The sequence below is a fragment of the Petaurus breviceps genome, unplaced genomic scaffold (assembly GCF_028583685.1).
Source record: "Petaurus breviceps papuanus isolate PSGF00001 unplaced genomic scaffold, PetGlider_PUasm1.0 90750, whole genome shotgun sequence".
In the NCBI taxonomy this organism is placed as follows: domain Eukaryota; kingdom Metazoa; phylum Chordata; class Mammalia; order Diprotodontia; family Petauridae; genus Petaurus; species Petaurus breviceps.
Genome location: NW_027187335.1, coordinates 9,939,696 through 9,962,369, shown reverse-complemented (window position 1 = coordinate 9,962,369; position 22,674 = coordinate 9,939,696). Strand labels below are relative to the sequence as shown.

General features: G+C 42.3%; 1 long non-coding RNA gene across 4 annotated transcripts in view; it reads right to left on the bottom strand.

Moving 5' to 3' along the window:
* The window catches only part of LOC138145782 (uncharacterized), a 101,037-nt gene that overhangs the window by 33,961 nt on the left and 44,402 nt on the right, over positions 1 to 22,674 (bottom strand). The window contains exons 4-6 of one of the 4 annotated variants that reach the window (XR_011164314.1): positions 10,796 to 10,848; positions 8,965 to 9,047; positions 3,716 to 4,393 (exon numbers count right to left, since the gene is read on the bottom strand). This is a non-coding gene — a long non-coding RNA (uncharacterized lncRNA). Of the gene's footprint in view, positions 1 to 3,715; positions 4,394 to 8,964; positions 9,048 to 10,795; positions 10,849 to 20,357; positions 20,893 to 22,674 lie in introns of those variants that run through there. The other 3 variants (XR_011164312.1, XR_011164315.1, XR_011164313.1) reach the window with 3 other exon arrangements.

The following is a 22,674-nucleotide window of genomic DNA, read 5'->3' as shown; positions in this document are numbered from 1 at the left end:
TCTCTCTCTCTCTCTCTCTCTCTCTCTCTCTCTCTCTCCTCTCACTCATTTCTTTGGGACTCAGTCAACTCTCCTTTGAATTTGGGGTGGGGAGAGAGAGCTTTCTCTTCTTCCCCCTCCCACCTAATGCCCATGAACACATGGCAACACGGGTGCTCTGGAGTCAGCTTCTACCAAGTGGTGACAGCTGATTGTTAAATTTTCAATATGAGAATTTAAACCTAGGAAATCAGCAAATGCTACAAACCAAGGTTTTATTTATTGTTTTATTGATAGTCTAGAATTAAGAAAACTATTAAATGCAGAATTAAAAAATCTAAATGTGTAACCTGTATACTTTTTTTTTCAGAGCCAGTTGTTAAACATTTACCATGCATGGCAACAGGAACATGTACTTCCTTAAAAGTAAGTCTGAAACTGGACTTTGTGTTCCTGGCTGACTCTTCTGTTTTGTGCTTCCTACCCTGAGCACAGGTGAATGAAAAATGATCCTGAGAGAAGGACATTCCCTGCTGTGGAGGTTACTCATGAGTGCCAGATATCAGGAGTTCCTGAATTGGTTCCTGGGTGCTGGTTGCCTAGATGGAAGTGATTTCAGATTTCTGCAAGAACTTCCCAGAAGAGTGGAGCACCACCAGCAGGAGAATTCTGGAGCTGAAAGGATTCAGGAACTCCAAGGCTGCTACTGGCCATCCAGCACATCTAGACTTAGAATTGCACAAGTAGAGGGGCGGCCAGGTGGCTCAGCGAGTAAGAGCACCAGCTCCAGTGTCGGGATGACCTGGGAATCAAATCCGGGCTGATACACTTAGCACCCACCCAGAAACACCTAGCCGTGTAACCTTGAGCAAGTTACTTAACCCCAATTGCTTAGGGGTGGCCAGGTGGCTCAGTGAGTAAGAGCACCGGCTCCAGTGTCGGGATGACCTAGGGATCAAATCTGGGCTCAGATACTCGGCACCACACGCAGAAATAACTGGCCGTATAACCTTGAGCAAGTTACTTAACCCCGATTGCTTTAAAAAAAAAAAAACAAGAATTGCACAAGTAGCATAGGTCAGATGAGAAAGTGAAATATTTGTTCTTCTGTCCTATAAAGTCCTCCTGGACAAGTTTAATAGATGATGGGGTATTGTTTCTCTAACAAATCTTTGTTAATATGTGTATGAATTCTTTGCATTATATACATTTCTTTTGTGGTAGAGGAAATAAATAACTTTGTCTTATACCTGATACCTACTTTATACACTGAGTACTTTTCTAGAAGGGATGATGCAAATGCCTTTTATGGAAAACCCTAGACATGAATCATTCTTAAGTTTTAAGAAATTTCCCCAGAATTCCAAAGTTAGACCAATGAACCAGAGTGCAATAAAAACCTATCTTCTTTTAGTAGTCAGGCCATTCCCAAGGTGAATGTGGGTCTGCTTAAGCCCAGAATCACAAATGTTTCACCATTCCCCACCCCCTCTTACCACCACCCATAATTCTGAAACCATGATCTAAATTAAATCTATTCCACAATTACTCTTGAATGAGGTGTGTTATTTACTCTCCCATGGCCCCACTCAACCATGCCTGCAACTTTGTGGATCATAGTGCCCCTTCCTGACCACCACTCTCCTATGTGTATTTCCTCCATAAGAATGTAAGCTCCTTAAAGTCAAGGACCATCTATGCTTTTGTATTTGTATCCCCAGTGCTTAGCACAGAGTTTTGTACAGAGTAATAGCTAGTACTTTTTCATTCATTTATTTTTTGGGGATCCCCTCATCACAATCCTTAGCTGAAGGTACTGTAGGAACAAGTCTTGGGTGAGGGGCATTCCTGTCTCTCAAATATGCTATGTTCCAGGCTGGTCTCCAACTATAAACTTGCTGTAGTTGTATTAGGATTCCAGAGTACTTCCTGTATTAGGGGGAGTGGGTTAGAAAGGACAATGAGGTCCCTGGATCTCCCTTCTTTGTTCTTGTTGAGCTGTTTCAGTTGTGTCCAGCCCTTTGTGACCCCATTTGGGGTTTTCTTAGCAAAGATACTGGAGTGGTTTGCCATTTTCTTTCCCAATAGATCTATTTTGTCAGGAAATTAGAGGTTAAGTGACTTGCCCACAGCTAAGGAAATATTCCCTCTAAGGCTGGATTTGAACTCTGGTCTTCCTGACTCCAGGCCCAGTGCTCTATTCACTGAACCAAGCTGCTTCCCCTACCCCCCCCCCTTGTCCTTCCACAATCCTAGCCTTTCTTTTCCCATACTTTTGACTCAAGTCTCTCAGATTCTTGGGATCCAGAATCCATTTCCACCATGTCCAATCCACTTCCCTGTTCTATCACACTGGTCCTAGGTCTCCCCTCTTAACTTTCATTGTTCACATATGGCAATCACTGTCTACAATCCCCCCATTTCCACTTTTCTAAGACATCCACAACTTTGACCACTGTATTTCTTGCCACCTCAAGCCCTCCAGCATGTGAGATATTGGGTTTAAGGGTACACACTTCTTATTCTAGGACTCCTGGGAGGGTGAAGTACACAAGGAAGTTCTGGCAGAATGGGAGCACATAGGTGAAGCCCATGAAAGTTCAGCCCCAGGTCATAGGATTAGAGGGCAGTACTAAGAACAGGCCAGCTGTGGGAGAGGAAGATTCAGAACTTGTATAAGTAGCTAATGGTGTGTGTGCACGCACACATGAGCATGTGTGCTCACCCATGTGTGCACATATATGATCATTATTAGATAGATAAACAGACAGACAGACAGACAGATAGATAGATAGATAGATAGATAGATAGACAGACAAATAGACAGATGATAAATTCAGGAAAATGGCCTACACTAGAGTTAATTATAGATACCAGAGAGCTAAAATGGAATTACAGAACCTCAATGTTGGAAACTTGGAAATTGTCTAATCCAAGCACCATGCAAATCATGAAATCATGAATTCTTTCTACAACATCCATGACAAGTAGCGATCTAGTCTCTACTTGAAGACTTTCAACACTGGGAAAATACTAGTCCATTAAGCCACCCATCCCATTTTTGAGATGATTCCAACTGTTGGGAAATTCTTCCTTACATTGAGCCAAAAATCTGCCTCCTTGAAACCCAGGCTTAAGACATCTTTGCTTTCTTCTCTCTCCACCTCCCACATCCAATCAGTTAAGGTCCTTTAATTTTTCCATTCAAAACATTGCTCATATTCATTCCCTCCTCTCCACTTACCCAAGGTTCCCATCCCAGTTCAGATCCTCACTGTCTCCCTCTTTGCAAGAGCAGAAAGTAGTCTCCTAATTGGTCTTTCTGCCTCTAGTCTTTTCCCTCTCCAAATCACCTTTCACAAAGTTACTAAATCAGTCTTACAGGTCTGCACAGGTCTAAGGCAGGTAGGGGATATAGTGGACAGAATAGTGGACCCCGAGTCAGTCTAACTGAACTGGAATCCTACCTCTGACATTTACTGTGTCCCTTACCCTCTCTCAATCTCAGTTTCCTCATCTGTAAAATTGTGGTATTAAATGAGATAGATTTGTAAAGTGTTTTGCAAACCTTAGGCACCATATTGGATATCCATTATATCATTTCCCTGCTTAAAAGCCTCCATTGGACCCCTAATTCCAGTAAGGTGACAAAATAAATCCCAAGCCTGGTACTTAAGGGCTTCCATTGTCTTTTCAGCCTTATTTCACGCTTCTCTCCTTTGCTTATTTTCATATTTCAGACAAAAATTGATTCTCAGTTGTTCCCTGAGCTCATTTTGCTCTCTTGGGAACATGCAGACTTATGCAGACCATCCTCTTTTCTTGGAATACCTTCTTTCCAACATCTTCTCCTGTTAAAATTCTTCTCCTCACTTAATAATGTCCATTGCAATTGATAACATAGCTTAGTCATCCTAGAAGAAAGATATCTCTCTCATCAAATTTTCATACAGTCCTTTGTTCTTATCTCTCTTTGCCTCTATCATATTCTGACTTGAATCCTAATTTGTATGCATGCAATATAACTCCTATTAGAGTGAAAACTGTCTGAGGGCAAGGATTGTAGCATTCTTCATCTTTGTAATCTCACTCCTGGGAGGGCCATCTCCAGTCATCCTGATCTATATCTTGCCACTGGACCCAGATGGCTCCGGAGGAGCAAGTGAGGCTGGTGACCTTGCACAGTCCTGCCTCACTTAAATCCAATTCACATGCAAGTCATGGCATCTTCTTCAGGATGTCAAGGTCCTGTCCAAGAATGAAGGACAAACAACAGCAATCTCAGCTCCCAGGGATGTGCATTGCACTTCGTAGGATCTTAATATGAGTTTAATTGAATTGCTCCTGGTTCTGCTCTCTTAGCCTAAGCAAGAACAAATCAAATCTTCTTCCACATAAAATAAATTGAGCAAAACTAAAACAAAGTAAGAAGAGAAAAACTTAGTTTGGCTGTATAAATGAAATCCTAATTATAGTCACTGATGTGAATTGCTTAGCATTTATACCTAATCACCAAGCAGCACAACAATTACTCTATGGATAAATGTGTCAAATTAACTTTGTTATAAAGTTTATTTGATTATGACAGTAAATTGTAAATATGTATGCTGAGACCTCATAGTTTGCTGCTCACCTCACGTAATATAAATGTTTGTATAGTATGGTCACCTACTGCTTAGGAAAATAGGAGAGAACATTGCTGGTGGCATGTCTTGTAAAATTCTGGCATCCTGATTGATCACCAAATCCAGCTGAGGAGACTGAAAGCCCCCCTACTTCTGCCCGCCTCTCTATTAATAAGGCCCCGCTGAAATGAAGATCCTATGTCTCTTTCAATGCCGACAATCAGCGTCTATGGCTGGGAGTACTGATGTTCTTTCAATGCATTGGAAGCTGCCAAAGCTGTTACAGCCTGGATCCTATTTTCCCCTAGGGAGAAAAGATCGCTGTCATATTTGCTTAAGCACCTGACAGTTTTCTCATTTTCTGATAGGAAATGTGTTTCCCTCTTCTTCCACAAAGAGGAGGAACTAGTTGACAGCTCCCATCTGCACCGTGAGATAGCCGAGAATTTCCAACAGTGAGGTGTCAAACTTTGCCTACCCTGGGGAAAAGGGCTAAATCCGTTCCCTTACAGACAAGTGCCAGAAACCCTGAGGAGGTAGTGGGAAGAACTCCCCAAAGCAAGACAGAAACAACCTCCAGACCTTTGGATAGACTGTGGTTTTTTTTTTTCCCTTTCTTTCTCCCCCTTCCCTCTCTTACCCCCCACAACTTTATATGTCTCAGCTGCCTCTTTCTTTGTTGGAGCAAGAGGGAGGGAAGAAAGGAGAGGGAAGAAGGATGTCAGCCCCAAGCCCCGGGCCAATTTGCCCTTAGGGTATTGGTCCAACAGGAACCTGGAATTTATCTTCTTCTCCAAATATCTGGCTTAGCCTTAGGGCCTCTGGGCCCACGTCCCTTTGGCCTTCCCGGGAGTTCTTACCGCTAGTCAGGTCAGATCCTTCATATTCTCTTCCTAACATGGGTATGCTTTAAGTTCCTTTCTTAGCTCACAGGTCAAGGTGGAGCTGGGGAGGGTCAGAAAGAGGCTTGTTGGTGTTGGAAGAAGTCTGACTGGGTTAGGGGCTGGGGTGAGGGTGGGTTTTTTTTTGTTTTGTTTTCACAGAGGGTCTGGAGCCAGGGGCCAGACTGGGTCAATGACAACCTCTTGACTTGTCTGCACACACGGTTTTTCCTCACATCCAGTCATTTATGGAATATCTATTATAGAACAATTGCACTCAATTCAAACATTTATGACATTCCTGCCATATATCAGGCACTCTGGCTAGATGCAGTTGGCAGTCTGGGCTTCTTAGGTGGAGAAAACAAAGGTAATTTCAAGGGATTTCAGTCCTTGGGATGGTAAGATACAGGGCTGACAGTGATCTGGAGAACATAGGAGGGAGCTCAAAGGGAGGGTGGGGGTGGGGAAGGAGGGAGTGGTTTGGTTAGGGAGAGAAGTAATAGCCTAGAAACTGCTGACTAATGAGTGGCTTTCAGGGGCATTCTCTTCTGTTGTCCTTGATGAAACATTATGCTTATTTAGTTTATTTTCTGGTTTTTGTTTTTCCCTAGATCCAGCTGGGTTGGACCACCTCCACAAGGGGGAGGTCATCAGGAGACGGGTCCAGGGATTCAGGCCATTGCTGCCCCTTCCCTGCCCAGAGAAGGACAAATCACACATGCATCACATTGTTGGCTCTGTGCTCAAGGGCCCCTTATCCCTTAGGCCAATGGTATCAAATAGAACTGGATCCCTGCTGGAGGCATATTGACTTAGAAAACCACAAATTAACACTGTGAGGTGTTATAGTTTTATTTATTTTGTTAAACATTTCCCAATTACATTTTAAACTGGTTCTGGCTTATGTGGGAGTTTTGCTCTGTGGGCAGTAAGTTTGACACCTCTGCCTCAGTTAGGCCTTTGAAGATGGATTTCATTCATTCCTTTCTTAATTGATTTAATCACTTACAATCTTTCAGTCATTCAGCAAGTGTGTATTTTGGATTGTCCACCTCCCCCCTCCCCCTCCCCCCATAGAATGTAATCTCCTTAAGGGTAGGGACTGCTTTAGGCAGTATAGTGGATACACCATTGGATCTAGATATTTCCTGTTCCCTATCTCACCTGCACTGGGATAAGCCCCGGAGAGAGGTGGCAGAGTTCCAGGAAGGTGCCTTGTCCTCCTGTCCCAAAATGGAAGAATTGGAAGTCAGAAAGACCCAACTTTGAATCCTGCCTCAGATAATTACTAGCTATGTGACCTGGGATATTCAGCCTTTCTCAGTCTCAGTTAACTCACATGTAATGTTGTTCAGTCATTTCCAATGCTTTGTTTGAACCCCTTTGGAGTTTTCTAGGCAAAAATGCTGGAGTGGTTTGGCATTTCTTTCTCCAGCTCCAGATGAGGAAACGGAGGTAAATAGGGTTAAGTGATTTGCCCAAGGTCACACAATCTAATAAGTGTCTGAGGCTAGATTTGAAGATGAGTCTTCCTGACTCTAGGCCTGGCACTTTATCCATTGTACCACCTAGCCACCATGCAGTAAAAGAGCAATAATGATAGCACCCACTTCATACGGTGGTTGTGATAATCAACTGAGATAACATATGTAGCATGCTTTGTAAGCCTCAAAGTGAAAGATAGATACTATTATTATTTTTGTCTTTAGATCTCCCCAGTATCTAGCACAGTGCCTGGAAGGAATTAGACACCTAATAAATGCTTGTTAATTGGCTGATGGTCCACCTAATGTCCACTGGTTCTGTGTGAATATACATTAAGTAGAGTGACATTATGGAGGTTCATCTCAGATCGTTGCTGACCATCTCAAGAGATTGGCCAAAGACATCCTACCCAAAGCCTATTATGGTGAAAGAGAATTATGGATGAGATATATTGGTATTACAAAATAGCCCAGGTCAGGGTGTACTTCTGGGTCAGGCCGGATCTTTGTGGAGGGAGGGTGATCAGAGGAACTCCTTGACTTATAGCACTGGGATGCTCTCATGGAACTGGGAATATACTTTGGCTCCATGGGTATTATTATATTACACTATTTATTATTATATATGAACATATTAGACATGCTTTGTCTCAGTGCCCTGGCATGATGCTATAATTCCTTACTGGTGTTTGTAACTGTGAGGCTCTGTCAGTGATGATGAATGACTAGGCCAGGAAGATCCTCCCACTCAGTAGGCTATTAGAAAAAAAAAAAAAGAGAGGACAAAGGCTCTGACTCTCTTCCTTTTCTTTTTGGAGCATTTAGCTTGGTATTCTGCCAGCTCTCTTGGAGGCTTCCCTTAGTGCAAGGTGTGGGCAGTAGAGGGGAGATTGGGGTGGTGGAAGGATGGAATTCCTCTCCATCCATGGAAAGAGCAGCAATGATGGTTACAGTGTGTTTGATTAGATGAGCCTGAAGCTGAACCTTGGTCCCCGGATGCCTGGACATTTTGTGTTTTTGTCCCTGAGCACTGGAGACTGAGTTAGGGCTGGCTGCCCAGTAGGATCCCACCTGGAGAAGGTCCATTGACAGAATCATCTTGAATCTGAAGACCAGGAGATCTGGAGGTTATGAGTTGCTTATATAGGACAACATCCAGGATGAATGTAAAATATCTATTCAGCAGCCCCATAAAGTTATCTTCACTCCAGGGATAGTATAATAGGATGAGCTATCGTTTTATGCCTTAAATATTTTTTACCAATGTATCCTTTTGGTTTTTTTGGTGGTGGAAGAAATAAATAGCTGTCCTTTACCTAGATATTGACTTTATATATTAAATACCTTTTCTAGAAGAGAAAACCCTAGTTATGAGCTATACTTAAGGTTGGTTTAAAAGATTTTTAGCCAGAATGTCAGGGCTAGAACATAATGAGCCAGGGAGTGTGAGAAAAACCTTATTCCTTTCCTTGGGGGTCAGACCAATCAGAGAATGAATGAATCCAGGATCTATGTGAGTCCAGACCCAGTCCTCCTCCCCCACACACACACATACTCCCAAACTGCAGGTGACAGGATAGTAAAATCTTATTGCTTCCCACCCCAATTGAAAAGGGTTGAACTTATATCCCCCATATCCTCCAGTTCTCCAATCTCTCCTATCCAGTATGATTCTATTCCTTCAAGGTCAGTCTGATCTAATGGAAAGGCCTCCGTTTGATTTAGCTGAAGAGAAAAGGGTACCCACCTCTCTTTCTGCAACTACTAGTTTATTCATTCAACATTTATTAAGTTCTTAGTATGTGCAGAGTTCTATCTCCTGTGTACAGAGCTACGTGGCTCAGTGGATAGAGGACTGGACCTAGAGTGAGGAAGAGCTGAGTTCCAATCCATCCTCAGACACTTACTAGCTGTGTGACCCTAGGTAAGTCACTTAACCCCCATTTGCCTCAGTTTCTTTGGCAGTAAAATAAGGATAATAATAGCACATACCTCCCAGGGCTGTTGTGAAGATCACCATATACACACGCACACACACCTCTCCTAGACCCAGGGTAGTTTTTGATGCAAAATACCTTTAAAGAAGAAAAAGTCTCAGCAGCCATGTTTCCCCAAAGTTCCAAGAGACAAAAATGAGCCAATGAGTGTTTTTACAAACGAATTTTTGTTCTGTTTTGTTTTATAGATGGAATGGGCAGAGTTTCAACCTTCTGACTCCTGGATCAGAGGGCTATCTCCAAATGAAAAAGCTCCTCCTTTGCATATTATTTTAATTTGTTAGGAAAGTTTATTACAGCTAGGCTCCTATTTTAAAAGGTGTTCAAGGGGAGGCTTGGTGACTCAGTGAATAGAGAACTGGTCCTGGAGTCAGGAGGACCTGAGTTCAAATCCAACCCCAGACACACACACACACCAAAAAAACTAGTCGTGTGACCTTGGACGAGTCACTTAATCCCAATTGCCCTACTTTCACCCCTCCAAAAAAAAAAAAAAGCAAATGTGTTCGGGCTGTAAATCAGAAAATGATAGGATCACCATTTAGTGTCCTGTAAATCAGACAAGACTGACCCTACTAAGCCCATCCCTCAGTGTCAGGAAGAGAAAGATTGAGGCATCACCTCCTTCCTCCCACCAGTGTGGATGCACTCACATACACAGGTCTGTGAGGCATATGGATGCGGGCTCTCCCCCGCTGATGGGGTTTCTTTCCTCCCAGCAAACAGGTTCTGTTAGTTTGCCATTTAGAGGCTTGGGGGCCACTAGTCCCACGGGCTGGTTAACTAGTAACTGACCTTTGTTTTTCATGGAGAAGTGCCCCTGAACATGACTGTGACAGGATTCCCTGTTGCATTCCCATGGATGTGCCTAGTGAAGCTTTCTATTGGCTTTCTTTGTCTCATTCTGCCTCGCCCTCCCCCCCCAAAAAAAAACCTTCTCCCATAAAACCCTTCCCAACCACATGAATTTACAAGACCAGTAGTCATGATGGTGACAGGATTTGCTTTTGTCTAGGCCTTTCATTGGAGTATTTCAAAGCTGAGAGATCCTGCCCCTGTTTAACTGATGGGACAACCAAGACACAGAGGAGTGAGGCTGCCATGAGTCACTAAATCAGGCTTCTCAGGCCGACTCTGGGTCCCTGTTAAAATAACACTAAGCCAAGGAAGAAGAGAGAGCAAAACAGGATGGTGAGCTAGATCCAGAGTCAGAAACGCCTGAGTTCAAATCCCACCTCTGACATGTCCTAGCTATGAGGGCACTAACCTCTCAGCCTCAGTTTCCTCATCTGTAACAACAAACTACTTCATAGTATTGCTGTGAGATTTGAACAAGATAATGTATATAAAGCACTTCGTATTATTATTATCTGAAAGTTTATATTATTATTTGTAGAGTATTATTTATTTGAACACACAGTAGAGAACTGAAATTCAGGTTCATTCTAATGGAATGAATCTCTAGCCGACAAAGATGTAGACCCAGAAGTTGAGGATTTGAATCCATACTCTGCTAGCTACTATCTGTGTGACTTTGGCCAAGTCACTTATCTTTGATGAGATTCATTTTCCTCATGTATAGAATGAGGGGAGAGGGACTCAATGACCCCTGGAAGTCCTTTCCAACCCCAAGTCTATGCTCCTGTGATATTTGGGGGTCTTTAGATTTGTTAAACTCTGTGTCTGTGTTGGTGTGGGAGGAAGGGAAAGGAGGTGGAAGGAGGAGATGCAGGAAGGAAGTTCCATTGAACATTTCCCAGCTTCATACTTAGTTGTGTCTTCAAGAAATAGAACCCCATAGTCTCTGAAGAATTAAAAAGACTTACTCAATGGACAATGGAGAAGCACATGGTAGATGTGAGCAGCCTGAAGTAAAGAACTGCAAAGAAGATCCAGAAAAAAGGGTGTCACTAAAAAAATGACACGGTATCCCCAAAGTCTTAGTGCAGTTCTAAGCTTTAGTAACCTATTGTTGTTTAATTGTTCCAATTCTTCATGACCCTATTTAGGTTTTCTTGGCAAAGGTATTGAAGTGGCTTGCCATTTCCTTCTCCAGCTCATTTTACAGATGAGGAAACTGAGGCAAACAGGGTTAAGTGACTTGCCCGGGGCCACACAGCTAGTGTCTGAGGTCAGATTTTAACTCAGCTCTTCCTGACTCCAGGTCTGGTGCTCTATCCACTGCACTATCTAGTTGCTTTTTAATGGTTTAGAACTGCACTAAGACTTTTGGGACTCCTTTATTGGATAAAAAGATGGGCTGATCACATGGTGGAAGGAAGGCAAGACAGCCCGTGTGCTCCATTGGTATCCTCAAAATTCTTCAGGAGAACCAGGAAAAACCCCTAGCATGTTGGGTAAACCACTCCCTTAATCTTGAGAGTAACTGATGGAAGCATGAAGATGGACCATTATGGAGAACTTGCGATCTGCAAAAAGGTGAAGGTAATATCTACCTTGATGAGATCATAGATCCATATAAGTGCATTTTTCATGCAGCAAGACATAAAATACTTGTCCTGGAGTCAGTTCAAATGTCACTTTGGATACTTATTAGCACTCTGACCCAGTTTATATCCCCGTCCCTCTTGAATACTTCACCTCCTAAATCATAGATGGTTGCAATTTCTATCAGTGCAGCAGGTTTCCACACTAGGAGTTCCCCAAAGCATTTATGTATGTCATCTCATCTAATGGGCAGAACTAGAAAAAAGAAAAATCAGTGGATTTCTTCAGAAAATGAGAAACCTTGAGACCTTCACTGAGCATCCTTTACAAAGGATGGTCTTGTAGGACTTCCTAACAAGCCCTTTCCTTTTCCTGCCTTGGAACACATCCTTTCTCTATACTCGGAAAGTCTTTGTCCAAGAGCTGGAGATCATTGTCATCACAATGTTTACACTGATTCATTTCCGATCTTTTAGAATAACCTCTAACTGGTCAATAATGGCGATCAAAATTGGCTGTTTTCCAGACTGCCACTTGCTTTTAGTGTTGGTTTCACTCACGGGGAAAGAAAAACAAGATGTTTCTCTACTTCATCTCTCAGCCTCTAAGCAGGATTTAACTTTAGTCATTCTATGTAGGTAAATTGATTATTGAAAGGGTCCCACAGAAATGGGTCTGGACAAGCCATTGGAAAATCCATATGGGAATGGGCCTCAGTTTCCTTATCTGTAAAATAGGAGAGTTGAACTATGTGATCTCTAAGGTGTCTTTTAGTTTCCAATATTCTGTGAAATGTCTCCAGGGAAATAGGCTGTCCCACCTCCTCCCTGAAGTTCACTCTGCTGTCTGTCTGATAAACCTCTAAAGCCAGGAAGTTCTTCTCAATGTCTCATTCCCTTCCCTTCTGCCTAGGGCTGCACAGTCAGTGGAAAGGATGAGGGCCTGAGGATTTTCCTGTGAATGAGCTATGGAACTGTTACACCGAGTAGCTTTGAGTGGTTTCCACTTGACACTATTCTGGGCCCGAAGACTCCTCACATTGGAATCTGCAAATGTCAGCCAGGAGGGGCCAGCCGTCTCTTAGATCATCTTCAGGAGCAAGCTATTTAACAGACACTAAGGCAAAGGGACACTGAAAAAGGGATGGAATATTCCTTAGAATAGTTTTGTTGTTTTGGTTTTTTGGTGGGGAGTGGGTAGAAGATCCCTGCTTGGTCACTTTCCACAAAAGACTTTTTTTTGGAGCAAATAACACCTATAATGAGCAAACTTGTCAAAGAATGAAACTCTTCAGTGCTAAGTATTTGAGAGGCTCCCAAGTTCCCCTCCCCTCCTGGGGCCAGACCAGAGATCTAGGGGAAAAAGGAAACAGCAGCTTCAGAAACCCAGATCAAAGTCACTACTCTTGTTCCCAGATCTTCAGGGATATACTAGTACTAACTTGGAATTAGAATCATAGGATTTTTGAGCTCTGTGGGACCTTAGAAATTATCCAAATTGAAGAAATTGAGTGCCAGAGTACAAAGTGACTCACTCATGATCACATACTGTAATTGGTTAAGGCACAGAGTTCTGATCTCCTGATTGTCAGGAATCTATTTAGATCCAAAAAATAACAAAGTTTTAGAGACAAGTAGAGTGAACTCTCCTAGGGTCCCATCATTCGAGAGAGTTCATAGGATCATAGATCTAAAAGAAGAGTTCTTAACCCAGGGTCCCTGGATAGATTTCAGGGGGTCCATTAACTTGGGTGGGGAAAAAATTGCACCTCTATTTCAATTCAATTGGTTCCCTGTATTTATATATTTTATTTCATACATTTAAAAGCATAGAAGAGTTTCATAGATTTTACCACAATGGCCAAGGAGCACATAACACAAAAAGAGTTAAGAACTTATAATCTAAGGGCAGCTAGATGGTGAAGTGGATAGAACACCAGCCCTGGAGTCAGGAGGACCTGAGTTCAAATCAGACACCTGATAAACCTTACTAGCCATGTGACCTTGGGCAAGTCACTTAACCCCAATTGCCTTGTCTTCCTCCCTCCAAAAAAACAAACAAATAAAAAAGAACTCATAATCTAGAAGAACAATATAATCAAACATTTAAAGCTAAAAGGGATTTGTAGTCTAACACCCTCACTTTGCAGATGGGGAACTGAGGCCTAGAGAGGTTAAGCAATTTGTCCATTTTCACACAGGAAGTAATAGAGCAGGATTTGAACCCGGATCCTCTAATTCCAAATCATGTGTTCTTTGCATTATACTACTCAGTCTCCAAGGGCTCCTAGAGGTTTTCTAGTCTAGCCTTCTCATTTTACATTACAGAGAATTCAATGAAAATTATTGAACAAGTGCTGATTAAGCACTTAGTACATATCAGGTTTCCAGTGGTGCAGTGGATAGAATGCTGGGCCTGGAGTCAGGGAAGACCTGAGTCCAAAACTGACCTCAGATACCTACTAGCTGTGTGACCCTGGGCAAGTCACTTATCCTTGTTTGCCTCAGTTTCCTCATCTGTGAAATGAGTTGGAGAAGGAAATAGCGAACCATTCCAGTATCTTTGCCGAGATAACCCCAAATGGGGTCACGAAGAGTCAGACCCAGCTGAAATGACCAAACAACAAAATGCTGGGCAATGAGCTAAATGCAAGGGATACAAAAGCAAAAATGTTCTCTGGAAAGAGTCCCCTCATCCTTCCCATTCTAATAAGAGGGGTGTGCTTGACATAGATAAGTAAATACAAAAGTTACTTACAGGGGAAAGAAGGCAACAGGCCTTTGTATAGAGCCTACTCATTGGCAGGCACTGTGCTAAGTGTATTTTACAAAAATTATCTCATTTGCTCCTCAAAACAACTCTGGTAGGTACATACTATTATTATCCCCATTTTACAATTGATGAAACTGAGGTTAAGTGACTTGCCCAAGTTCACACCGCTAATAAGTATCGGAGATCAAATTTGAACTCAGGTCTCCCTGACTCTGGGCCTAGTTCCCTCTCTGCTTGTACCACCAGCTCTTTCTGAAATAAATAAAAGCATAAACAACTGGTGTAGGGGGTGAGGGTATTGCAAACACAGACAATAAAGAGAGAGGAATAAATGGAGTCTTTACAAGCACCCCCTCCTGACTGCACACTCCCTAGTGAGGGAGGACAGACTTGAGAGAGAGGACTCTTCCCAGCCTGTGTTCCTAGCCTTTGACCTAGTTCCTCCCTCCCTGGAAAAGAGCATTACTAGGTCAAGCAAGGTGTGGCTTGTCTGTCTTTCTAGCCAGGCTGTAGAATTCACCCTCCATTACCTCCAGCCTCCTTTGATGGGATCAAGCAGTTTGGGTTGGGTAAGCTGAGGTTGCCCTCTTCAGACTGTTGGTGGAGGAGGAGGAGGGGTACTCATCTTCTCCCTGAGGAATGTAGCCTTTGACATCTTCCTAAGGAAAGGATAGGACTTCTAGGGCTTTTGTGTGATTGGGGGAGATTCTTTCTAGCCTTGCTCCCCCCATATCATGGGCCTCTCCCTTATCAAGGACAAGTCCAGGCCATTTTTACACCAAATCTCCAGCTTTAGGACTCTTGCTGCTGTGTGACATGGGTCTCTGGACTGGGGTGGACCCTCTCAAAACTAGTTTAAGCCAAACAATAGAATATAAATGAGATACCAAGTTGGGAAGGAACCAGTCTGCCATAACTAATCAGTCAAGAAATAATAAGCACCCATTATGTGCCAGGAACTGAGTTAGACACTTGGGGGTCATAGGTACAAAGAATAAAACCATCCGTCATCATTCCTGTTGCTGTTTTAGAAGATCTGTCCACAATCAAGAATCAGTGATAGCTTTGCTAGGGCAATTCTCCCATCAAAACATTTTTCTCCTTCCCTACCTTGCTTCCCCTCCCCACCCCCCTCAAGCAAAACCCAAGCAGCTTCATTTTATAGGAATATTTATCAGCCCACAAAGGCACCCAGGTCACACTGTTCCCTACCTCCTTTTCTCTCCTAACAAAAGCAAACACCCTTATTTCTGGGTAGCAAATTCCTTTTTCAAAAAGGCATTGTGGGTAGGGGAGAGACCTCTGACAAGAAAGGTGGAAACGATAAGATATCAATTGTACAGTGGACCTTTAAGTGGTTTGAATTTAAGAAAGACAATGCCGGAATTTTCCCAGGCCTTTAACAGATTATTGTCATGGATTCTTCCCTGGTGGGTTGGGAAAGTCCCACCACCAGGTGGGCTTGTGTCCAAGCAGTTGGGCCATGAAAGATCTGGTACCTAGAGACAGCCAGTGGGCTCAAGAGAGTGTCCTTTAATGGGCTGTGATTATAGTGTAGATTGAAACCCTGTTTGGACTCTTGTCCATGTTCTCCCTTAAAGCCACAATAGGTCAGTCCATTCAATGTGTCGGGTACCTTCCTTAGATCTCTTGATATTGTGTGGACCTCAAGGGAAGATAGGGATAGGGATGAAATTTATGATTTCACAGGCATAAGGACCTCCCAAATGAAGAAAGCCCTTCTACCATTGTAGGGAGCCATCTTGTCTGAAATTTAGTCTTAGCAAGGCTCCTAGAAAAAATGGTTCTGCCTATGTGAAGTAAGCAGGAACCAAAAGCAAGACCAATTTATGCTATAGCATCAATGTTATAAAAATAAAAAATGTTGAGGCCTTTTATAAACTGATAAAAAACAAAATGAGTAGAACCAAAAGAACAATTCCTACAATAACAATAGCACTGCAAAAACAAACAGCTTTGAAAGCTGTAAGAACTATGACCAATACAATGACCATTCGTGATTCTGGAGGGTGAAACATGTTATCATTCACACAGATATGACAGATTTAAAGAGGGCACAATGAGATCTCTATATAGGTATATAGACATAACTTTGTATACAATCATTAGGGGAATTTGTTTTGCTTCTCTATACATATTTATTACAAGAAATGATGTTTTCTTCTTTTTTTCTTCTTTTCAATGAGATGAGGGGTGGGAGGGAGAGAAAATAGATTTCTGTTAAATTTTTTTATAGAGGGACTACAGATGTGGAATGCTGCTTATACTTTTTTCTTTCCTTTTTAAAAATAAATAAATAATGTATTTATTTTTCATTTTCAACATTTACTTTTATAAGATTTTGAGATGCATACAATTTTAGATGAGGTCATTGTATTATTAATTTTACTTAATTTTTCAACTTTGTTACAAGAGACCTGACAAAGTAGAAGCAAACTCTTTTATACTATGTGTGTGTTTGTACATACATACCTACACACATATATACGGAGTAAATTGGGGGTAATTTCAGAATGAAAGCACTAGTATTAAGGGAATCAGGAAAGGCTTTTTGCAGAAACTGGAATTTTAGCTGAGATTTGAAAGAAGCTAGGGAAACCAGGAGAGACCATTCTAGGCATGAAGGATAGCCAGTGAATTTGCTTGGAGTTGGGAGATGGGGTTTCTTGTTCAAGAAACAACATGGAGGCCAGTGTCTACGGATCACAGAGTACATGGAGGGGATTGAGTAGGTAGGTAGGAGGGAATTGGAAAGGTAGAAAGAAGCCAGGTTATGACATTATCTCTGAACTTTTCTCTAATGGAAATAACCAGGGTCCTCTGTACCAAAAGGGATGGCTTGCTGGCTCAGTGGATAGAGCACTGGGTTTGAAATTAGGGAGATTCATCTTCCTGAGTTCAAATCTGACCTCAAACACTTACTACCTGTATGACCCTGAGCAAGTCACTTAACCCTGCTTACCTCAGTTTCCTCATGTGTAAAACATTTTCCTGGAGAAGAAAAATGACAAACCATCTAGTATCTTTGCCAAGAAAACTCTCATGAACATTTGAAAGTGATTGAAAAATGATTCAACATCATAATCATTTGTGCAAGAAATCACAGATGTGGTAGTTAAAATTATGGCAACCAATGAAGCCAGGAAAGTGAATATCAAAGCATGGTTGGAATTATACATGGTAAGATGATGACTGACTTGGGAGTTGGGACACCCTAGTTTCCACGGAATATTTCCATGTAAGTAGTCTTCATGGTTCACCTTTTCCAATATTTGGTTTAATTGCAAATTGCACTGACCTTTGGTCTTTTATTTTTTTGAGACTGGGCCTCCCTATCTTTCCCAGACTGAAAGTACACTAGGCTCTAATCAGCCAGTACTGATCAGTGTGGAAGTCTTATCATTTACCAAATGAGATATTTGTAAAGTGCTTAGGACAGTGTTTTAGGTACTTAATAAATGCCTATTCCCCACCCTACTCCTTACCTTTAAACCACTTTTTTTCCCCCAACCTGGACCTGGGCTCCTCCCTAGGCAGCCGAGCGACTTTCAATCCTAAGGATTCATCATATTCATGTTGTGCTTTGCCTTATTGCAGCTGAGAATTCCCCAACTCAAGGGATCAACTAACCTCAGTCTTCCCAGCTACAGGGACTACAGGTGTGTTCCTTAACCTTTAGTCTTATTTTTTTTCCCACATCGAGGCAATCAGGGTTAAATGACAACCTTTAGTCTTAAATAATTAATTTCTGACCCATTTACAAAATGGGTGTAATGTCTGTCTCATCTTAGTACAAAAAAATGTAGTTATGAAGTATTCATAATGATGAATTATAAAGTATTCATTTATGATGATTAATAAGAATATAGTGATACTTATGTTATAGAACTTAATACTTATGAGAATATAGTGATACTAATGTTACAGAACTTAATAAGAATATAATGGGGGGAAGATGTCAGTGCTTGGTCTGAATCTTGGAGACAGGCCCTAGGATGGATTCACAGCCACAGTGGCTAAAGCAATCCAACCCCCTAATCTAAAACACAAGGGGAACATCACAAAAACACACAGAAGCAGCTTGAACAAGGGCCTTGCAAATCTTCATTTGCAAAGCTGGGATTTCTAATGATGTTTTTGCCCCTTAGGTTTTTCTCTGTTAATGTTGTTCAGGTTATAAACTTCCAGGCAACACATTTCTTTCCACTGGATTTTGTACGGTGCCTTGTTTACGTTGCATATAATAAATATTTAATTATTAATGATATAGTTGAATTCTCAGTCTTTAATCTGAACCTTCTCTCCTGAGCTTCAGCTTAGCTCCTGTGATCCAATGAATTGTTCCCCAAAGGCGGGACTTGAAGACCAAGGCACTCCTTGACTTGATCCTAGCAGATACCTGTGATCCTGAAGTCTGGGGGGTATGAATCAGAACAGTGTCACATGAGATCTTAGAAATTACTTAATGAGGGGCGGCCAGGTGGCTCAGCGAGTAAGAGCACCGGCTCCAGTGTCGGGATGACCTGGATCAAATCCGGGCTCAAATACTCAGCACCACACCCAGAAATAACTGGCCGTGTAACCTTGAGCAAGTTACTTAACCCTGATTGCTTTAAAAAAAAAAAAGAAATTACTTAATGATCTCAATTTTGGTTATTGGCGTTAATGACACAGTAGACTTAGATGTGATATTTTCCAACTAGAAAGTCTAACCTTAAAAGCCAAACGGAGAGGGCAGCCAGGTAGCACAGCAAGTAAGAGCACCGGCCCCAGTGTTGGGATAACCTGGGTATCGAATCTGGGCTCAGACACTTAGCACCCACCCAGAAACACCTAGCGGTATAACGTTGAGCAAGTTAGTTAACCCCAATTGCTTAAAAAAAAAAAGCCAAATGTAGAATTTTACATTTGATGTTGTAGTAATAGGGATATGTTGGAGTTTGCTGGGGTAGGGTGGTCTGGTGAGGAGCTGGGGTGACATGGTTAGACCTGTGCTTTTAGGAGTTGACTCAGAGTTCAGCCTGGGCCTGAGAGTGAAAGTAAGATGACCCAGCAAGAAGATAAGTGATTGAAAAGGTTAGAACTAGAGAAAAGATTAGAAAGAGTAAAACAGAAAGAGCCTTATCCATATCCGGAGAAAGAATTACAGAGTATGAATGCAGATTGAAACAAACTACTTGATTGCTCTCTTTTTTGTTTTGTTTTGTTTCTTCTTTCTCATTCATTCCATTGGTTATAATCCTTCTTTACAGCTTAACTAATATTTAATGTGAATGTATTTGTAGAACTTATATCGAATTGCATGCCACCATGGGGTAGGGGGAGAAGGAGGGGGAGAAAATTTGGAACTCCAAAGCTTGTGGAACTGAATGTTGTAAACTAAAAGTAAATTAATTAATTAATAATAAAAAAAAAAAGAATATGAGCTCCTATTAAAAAAAAAAAAAAGAACCTTGAAGTGACTAAATACTGCTTTGAACCAGGAACATGATCTTTGGGGAGAGACTCCTTCTTACCTTCCCCTTTAGTGATGGTAGTGGAAATTTACTCCCCCAGCCCCTACCCCAAAAGAATGGTATGGTGGGAAGAGATTTGGGATTGGATCCTGCTCCACTCCTAAAGGGTTGTATGATTTGAAGCAAATCCTGGTCTCAGTTTCTCCTTTAAGTAAATTAAAGAGGTTGTATTACATGATCTCTAAGCCTGTGGCATAGAGGAAAGATTGGAGTTACAGGAGCTGGGTTCAAATCCAAGTTCCATTTGCTACTTTTGTGACCTTGGGTAAGTTATAACCTCCCAGGGCCTTAGTTTCCTCATCTGTAGAATGAAGGGCCGGATTAGATAACCTCTGAGGTGTCTGCTAGTTCTAAATGTATAGACATATAAACCAAGCACTATGCAGAGCTTTTCATTTGGGGAATGCCCCATTTTGTTTGGGATTTTTGTGTGTGTAGAGGCAATGAGGGTTAAGTGACTTACTCAGGGTCATATCCATCCTCTGGATGGATTTGAACTCAGGTCCTCCTGACTCCAAGGACAGTGTTCTACCCACTGCACAACCTAGCTTCCCTGGGGCAAATTCCATTTTGTTACACCTCTCCAGAAAATTCTTAGGAAGAGCTAGCAGGAAGGTAAGAGAAAGAGGAAGTGTTTTATTCAGTTTATTTAGTACTGCTGCCTGATTTCTGCGATACCAGCCACATGGTTTCCTCTCTTGTTCTTGATACCAGAAGTATATTCTGGTGCTTGCATGTGACCTGAAATAACCTGGCATGGTCACACCTGAGACTCAGGAGGTTCAGGGCTGTTTAATTCTAGCAGCAGCTTCAGTGTTGTTTCCAAATGCGGGGAGCAGAGGCGACCCCTTCCAAGCCCCAACTCAATCAAGACCTCAACCCAACCCCAATCCAGCTGCTGCCAATTCTCATTTGCCTGTCTGACCAGAGGTGCTGAGTGGGCTGCCAGCCCTTCCCTTTTCATTTCCATACCAGTCACACACAGTGACAGAATGTCCCATCACTAGGTAGAGTATTCAGGGCTTCAGGCTATTGCTGCTCTAACTGGAATTTCTGTACCAAAGAAGGCCGGACTTGGAATCAGGGAGCTCAGGTTCAAATCCCTGCTTTGCTGATTACTAGGCATGTGACCTTGAACGTGTCTCTCGGGGTCTTGGTGTTTTTCTCTGTAAAAGGAAAGTGTTGGATGGGTTAGTGGCTAACACTCCTTCCAACCTGAAAGCCTATGCCCTCCCAAAGGGCAAATGACAACCTCGATTCCTTGGCATTCCTGTCCCATTGTCTTTTGCTAGCCATATCCCACACTGACTTAGTCCCAGTTTTAGTGCAGAGGAACAGCAAGAGCACAGACCTCAAGCCCAAAGACCTGGAGTTAAGTCTTGGCTCTGACTCTGGGTGTGTGGATTGGATTGTAATACGAATTCTCTTCCAAATCCATGGTCGGTAGATTCATTTTGGCTGTTTCACTGTGCCTTTAACACCAAAACACCTCCCATTCAAGGACCTTACAATCCAGTTTGCCAAGCATGATGTCAATGTTTCTATGGAAACTCTTCCTTGAAACATTCTCATTCTCTCTCCCTCTCTCTCTCTCTCTCTCTCTCTCTCTCTCTCTCTCTCTTTCTCTCTTCCTTCTTGTTTCTCTCTCTCTCTCTCTCTCTCTCTCTCTCTCTCTCTCTCTCTCTCTCTCTCTCTCTCTCTCTCTCTCTCTCTCTCTCTCTCTCTCTCTCTCTCTCTCCCTCTCTCTCTTCTCCCTCTCTCTCTTCTCTCTCTCTCCTTCCCTCCCTCTCTCCTCTCTCTCTTTCTCTCTCTCTCATTTTATTCTCTCTTGCATTTTCTTTCTCATTCTTTTCCCTATGTCATACACTCTCATTCTCTCTTGCTTTCTCTCTCATTCTCTTTTCATTCTGTATTTCTTTCTAGTTTCTCTCATTCTCTTTTCCCCTATGTCATACTATCTCATTCTTTCTCTCTTTCAATCTTTCTCCCTCATTTCATTCTCTCTCTTCCATTCTCTCTCTCATTCTCTTTCCCTCATTTTATCTCTTTCTCCAAAGAATTCTCTTTCCTCTTTCTAGTTCGTTTCATTCTCTCATTCTCTTTTCCCCTTTGTCATATTCTCCCAATCTTTTTCTGTTTCTTTCATTCTCTTTTTCTCTCTAGTTTCTTTCATTCTCTCATTTTCTTTTTCCCTATGTGATACTTTCTCATTGTCTCTTTCTGTAAATCTTTCATTCTCTGCCTTTCATTCTCTTCTTCTTTTCTAGTTCTTTCTCTCTCTCTCTCTCTCTCTCTCTCTCTCTCTCTCTCTCTCTCTCTCTCTCTCTCTCTCTCTCTCTCTCTCTCTCTCTCTTTTTCTTTCTCTCCGCCCCCCCCTTCTCCTAGTTTCCCTTTGTGTGGACTTTGTAATATGTGGTTGCCACAGCACTGGGGCAGCCTGTGAGCCAGTATTGCCTGAAGGGTGAGGCTGGCAAATCCCCTTGGCCCCAGCATTAGCAACAGCGATGATACATCAACAACACAGGAAGCCTACTGGAGGAGCCTGTATGCCCAGGTGCCTGGGCAGAGAGTCAAGACCCAAAAGAGGAGACAGAGCCAAGGTGACCTGTCTTGCAGGACAAGAGTCATCTCATTTTCATTAAGATCATTGTGTGGTTTCTTTTGGTGCTCCCCTTCCTTCTCCTTCCCTACAATACCCTGCCCAGCCCCCAGAACAGGGTTTCATAGTGTAATCCTGAGATGCCCAAGCAAAAACAGCTTTGGCAAATTTGTATTTCAGTTCACAGATTTAGGGCTGGAAGGGAGCTTAAAGTTCCACAATCCCCTTCCTCCTTTTACAGTGATTTACCCAAGGACATGTGTGTAAGGGGTGGTGGGATGCAGAATTTAAACCTAGCTCCCTGACTCCAAATCCAGCATTCTTTCCCCTACAACACATGTTTCTTCCT